This window comes from Ranitomeya imitator, chromosome 2, assembly GCF_032444005.1.
Source record: "Ranitomeya imitator isolate aRanImi1 chromosome 2, aRanImi1.pri, whole genome shotgun sequence".
Classification (NCBI taxonomy): Eukaryota; Metazoa; Chordata; class Amphibia; order Anura; family Dendrobatidae; genus Ranitomeya; species Ranitomeya imitator.
In genome coordinates, this window is record NC_091283.1 from 668,113,672 (window position 1) to 668,119,484 (window position 5,813).

Genomic DNA, 5,813 nt, shown 5'->3' on the forward strand with positions numbered 1-5,813 from the left:
TGCTCCATTGTGATTAAAAAAAAAAAAAAAAAAATTATTAATAAAATGTTTATTAAAAAATTGTCCGTAGTATAATTTCATAAAGGTAAATTTAAAACAGGTGTATGTACTAATGGTTACACATGCAAGACACAGTGGGTTGAGGGCTCACTTTTTACTAAAGGTTATCCTTTGAAAGGTTTTTTGGGGGAGGTAATTTTTTTTTTTTTTTTTTTTTTTTAAATAACTGAAAAATATTTTTAAAGGTGTCTCACATTTAAAACATTTCTTTTTTTTTGGACATGGAAAAGAATGGTATAACGTGCACCTGTTTTTGGGTTTTGTTGTTCACCTATTTCTCACATTTTAACAGTGTGTTTATTGGTAAACATTACCTATTTCTGCGGTGGTCTAACTCTAAATCCATTATACTTATTATATTGCAGATAGAGTAGGGACCACAGTGACCGCCCGTAGCCACCAGGACCACATCAAGACATTTTTAAAAGTAAGTTTTGAAGACCCCAAATCTGCTACTTCAATGTGTAGAGAAGATTGCAAGTGTCTTTTAACTTACAGACCCACCAGGACCACAGCTACCAGGACCACAGCTACCAGGAACAAAATGTCCTCTTCTGACAGCCCTCCTCCACAGCAACAGCGCGTATCGGTAAGTACCGTATATACTCGAGTATAAGCCGACCCGAGTATAAGCCGACCCCCCTAATTTTGCCACAAAAAACTGGGAAAACTTATTGACTCGAGTATAAGCCTAGGGTGGAAATGCAGCATTTACCGGTGAATTTCAAAAATAAAAATAGATCATTATTTCCCCATAGCTGTGCCATATAGTGCTCTGCACCGTTCATATTTCCCCATAGGTGTGAACCATATAGTGCTCTGCACCGTTCATTGTGCCCCATAGCTGTGCCATATACGGTGCTCTGCACCGTTCACTGTGCCCCATAGCTGTGCCATATACGGTGCTCTGCACCGTTCACTGTGCCCCATAGCTGTGCTGTGCCATATACGGTGCTCTGCACCGTTCATTGTGCCCCATAGATGTGCCATATACGGTGCTCTGCACCGTTCACTGTGCCCCATAGATGTGCTGTGCCATATACGGTGCTCTGCACCGTTCACTGTGCCCCATAGCTGTGCCATATACGGTGCTCTGCACCGTTCACTGTGCCCCATAGCTGTGCTGTGCCATATACGGTGCTCTGCACCGTTCACTGTGCCCCATAGCTGTGCTGTGCCATATACGGTGCTCTGCACCGTTCACTGTGCCCCATAGCTGTGCTGTGCCATATACGGTGCTCTGCACCGTTCACTGTGCCCCATAGCTGTGCTCCATATACGGTGCTCTGCACCGTTCACTGTGCCCCATAGATGTGCTCCATATACGGTGCTCTGCACCGTTCACTGTGCCCCATACATAGCTGTGCTGTGCCATATACGGTGCTCTGCACCGTTCACTGTGCCCCATAGCTGTGCTCCATATACGGTGCTCTGCACCGTTCACTGTGCCCCATAGCTGTGCTGTGCCATATACGGTGCTCTGCACCGTTCACTGTGCCCCATAGATGTGCCATATACGGTGCCCTGCACCGTTCACTGTGCCCCATAGCTGTGCTGTGCCATATACGGTGCTCTGCACCGTTCACTGTGCCCCATAGCTGTGCTGTGCCATATACGGTGCTCTGCACCGTTCACTGTGCCCCATAGCTGTGCCATATACGGTGCTCTGCACCGTTCACTGTGCCCCATAGCTGTGCTGTGCCATATACGGTGCTCTGCACCGTTCACTGTGCCCCATAGCTGTGCCATATACGGTGCTCTGCACTGTTCACTGTGCCCCATAGCTGTGCCATATACGGTGCCCTGCACCGTTCACTGTGCCCCATAGCTGTGCTGTGCCATATACGGTGCTCTGCACCGTTCACTGTGCCCCATAGCTGTGCTGTGCCATATACGGTGCTCTGCACCGTTCACTGTGCCCCATAGCTGTGCTCCATATACGGTGCTCTGCACCGTTCACTGTGCCCCATAGATGTGCCATATACGGTGCCCTGCACCGTTCACTGTGCCCCATAGCTGTGCTGTGCCATATACGGTGCTCTGCACCGTTCACTGTGCCCCATAGATGTTCCACATAAATTTGTGCCGCCGCTGCCGCAATAAAGAAAAAAAAACACATACTCACCTCCCTTGATTGCAGCTCCCGGCGTCTCGTTCCGGCGCCTCCATCTTCCCGGCGTCTCTGCTCTGACTGATCAGGCAGAGGGCGCCGCGCACACTATATGCGTCATCGCGCCCTCTGCCTGAACAGTCAGAGAGCAGAGACGCCGGGAAGATGGAGGCGCCGGCCGGGAAGATGGATCGGCGCCCGGCGGCTGGAACGCGGACAGGTGAATATGCTATACTTACCTAGTCCTGGCGATCCTCGCGCTGTCCCCTCCTGTCTTCGGTGCCGCAGCTTCTTTCTCTATCAGCGGTCACCGGCACCGCTGATTAGAGAAATGAATAAGCGGCTCCGCCCCTATGGGAGGTGGAGCCGCTTATTCATTTCTGTAATGAGCGGTCCCACGTGACCGCTGAAGAGAGGAAGAAGCTGCAGCGCCGAAGCCCGTGGGACGGCAGGGACAGCGCGAGGATCGCTGGGACTAGGTAAGTATGCCTCAGCGCCCTCAGCCCCTCACCTGCCGACCCCACCGCTACCGTGACTCGAGTATAAGCCGAGGGGGGCACTTTCAGCCCAAAAATTTGGGCTGAAAATCTCGGCTTATACTCGAGTATATACGGTAAATATTTTTTTTTTTAATTTAAATTTACATCTTTTTTTTCACTACATGCATTTATTATGTTTAAACAGGAATCAGAATCCAATGAGGAGCTGTCAGAAGGGACCGAGACGGGTGGAGACATGCAAGTGGAGGAAGAACCAAGTGTAAGTAGTGGTGAAACACTCGCTTCACACATCACACTGCACCATACACAAAACATAATTTCATATATAACGTAACACAGAAAACATATACATACATTAAGCTAATTTTTTTATCCTTTATTTCAGTCTCCTGCTGCTGCTGAACTTCCAGCACAGCATGAAGGTTCTCCCAGGCGCTCCCAGAGTCGGCGGAATCGACGCCGCAGTCGGCCATCAGTGAGTTGGTTTTTTGGGGGGCTTCGATTGGTAATTATTTTGTTTGTCTACTAATTTTTAGTTTAAATTTTTTTTTTTCTCACAGGCTTCACAGTGTGCTCACGAAGAAGATTCGGACATTGAGATCGAAGTCCTCATCGAGGAGGTTCGAGAGCGGGAGCCGCTGTGGAACATGGCTGACCGCAGGCATGCTGATACCAGTGTCACCCGTCGGCTCTGGTTGGAAGTATGCCGGAACATCTTTCCGAGGTGGGAGGACCTTCTTCCACAGCAGCAGAGCAAACTATGTAAGTATTCACTTTTCAGTGATGTTTAGAGCTGAATGTAATGTCTTGTATTTACCTTTTTTTTTTTTTTTTTTTTTTTTTTTTTTCTTCATTCCTGTCTTCACAGGTTGCAAGGTTAGGAAGCGGTGGCGGTCACTTAGGGATCTTTTTAAGAGAGAATTTAACCAGGAGATGCAGGCCCCGAGTGGCTCAGCAGGAAGGAAGAAGAGGAGGTATAGATACGCCCCTAACCTCTCCTTCCTGAGGCAAACCATGCTGAGTAGAGTATTCAACATCCCAGTAAGAACCTGTCTAATCACAAAACTTTTGTTTCAGTCCGGGCTTTTTCATATCAATATATTAATTTTATTTTTTTTTCTTTCACAGCACCTTCTCCAGCCACCGTGCGCCTGCATCTACCTCTGCGCCCTCTGAAGCGATCCCTCCTGAGTCCGCCACCGGGGACCACGTCGGTAGGCCCCACACCTCTCACCCCTCTGTCCCCTCCACTTCATCCACCTCAACCACTGGAGCGCAGCCTTCCTTACTCGCATCTGATGGTCAACAGATAGCGTTCCCTTTACCCCACCCCTCTGACCCTGCCACCTCTACACCACCGTTAGGTTCGTGGCGGCAGCGTCAGAGGGGTCAGGAAAGGAGCTATGCTCCTGAGTTCTTGCATCTAAATGCAGGCTTCCAAAATTCTTTTAAAATTTTGGGAGAACAAGTGACTGCTGGTTTCAGCATGGTGCAATCACGCATGAGTGAAAACCACCATGAAATCAGCAGTCGCTTGGATAGGCTGCATTTAGATGTAATTCAAGCTCCAGCAAATCTTTTTTTTCAGTCCATGCTCAGGAGCATGGAAAAGCTTTCTTTTGATCAGCAGATGCGGGTAATGAATAGCTGCCATAACGCTCTTCTGAAGGTCATCAATGAACCACAATCTACCCCCACACCTCCCCACACATCCCAGTCCCAATTTCAACACCATGCCCCCCAATATCACCGCCAGTCCCAATATCAACATCAGTACCAATACCCAACCCGGCCCACAACCCAAATGTATTCCCCCGTCTTTTCTTCTTCCTTGCCCAGCTTTCCTTCCCCAGGAAGTTTTCCACCTACCCCAACACAACCCCCCTCTGGTCAGCCTCCTGCTTTTCACCCCCCTTCCACTGCAGACCAAACAGGTAGGGTTTCCCCAATCCCACCTACCGACGTGGTCCAACCTTCCAGCCCCTCCTCCCATAGTTACTCCACCCGACACTACCAAGACCTGTAAACTTTTGTATTTTCCTTGTTATTACAAAATTATATTTTGACAAGAAAAAAATTTTTTTTTTGAAAATTACAAAAAAAAAAAAGGTTTGAAATAAAAATATTTCTGGTTTACAATCTACTGTGTGTGTGTGTGTGTGTGTGTTGATTCATTAACCCCTTCCCGACCCATGACGCCACGTAGGCGTCATGAAAGTCGGTGCCAATCCGACCCATGACGCCTATGTGGCGTCATGGAAAGATCGCGTCCCTGCAGATCGGGTGAAAGGGTTAACTCCGATTTCCTCCCCCCCCCCCCCCCCCCCCCCCCGTGCTCCGATCCTTCCCCCGTGGTCCCCCCCACCCCATCATACTTACCGATCCAGCCGGGGTCCCGTCCGTCTTCTCCCTGGGAGCCGCCATCTTCCAAAATGGCGGGCGCATGCGCAGTGCGCCCGCCGAATCTGCCGGCCGGCAGATTCGTTCCAAAGTGCATTTTGATCACTGAGATAGATTATATCTCAGTGATCAAAATAAAAAAAATAATAAATGACCCCCCCCCTTTGTCACCTCCATAGGTAGGGACAATAAAAAAAATAAAGAAATTTTTTTTTTCCACTAATGTTAGAATAGGAATAGGGTTAGGGTTAGGGGTAGGGGTAGGGTTAGGGTTTCGGTATGTGCACACGTATTCTGGTCCTCTGCGGATTTGATAAATCCGCAGTGCTAAACCGCTGCGGATTTATGGCGGATTTACCACGTTTTTTTCGGCGCATTTCACTGCGGTTTTACAACTGCGATTTTCTATCGGAGCAGTTGTAAAACCGCTGCGGAATCCGCACAAAGAAGTGACATGCTGCGGAATGTAAACCGCTGCATTTCCGTGCAGTTTTTCCGCAGCATGTGTACAGCGATTTTTGTTTCCCGTAGATTTACATTGAACTCATGGGAAACTGCTGCGGATCCGCAGCGTTTTCCGCAGCGTGTGCACATACCTTTAGAATTAGGCTATGTGCACACTGTGCGGATTTGGCTGCGGATTGGCCGCTGCGGATTCGCAGCAGTGTTCCATCAGGATTACAGTACCATGTAAACCTATGGAAAACCAAATCCGCTGTGCCCATGGTGCGGAAAATACAGCG

General features: G+C 48.8%; 1 long non-coding RNA gene across 1 annotated transcript; it reads left to right on the forward strand.

Moving 5' to 3' along the window:
* The first annotated feature begins 3,282 nt into the window (after nt 1–3,282).
* On the forward strand, nt 3,283–4,687 carry LOC138667672 (uncharacterized). Its single transcript, XR_011318878.1, has 3 exons — nt 3,283–3,432; nt 3,539–3,711; nt 3,799–4,687. It is a non-coding gene; the product is annotated as an uncharacterized lncRNA (long non-coding RNA).
* The last annotated feature ends 1,126 nt before the right edge of the window (nt 4,688–5,813 follow it).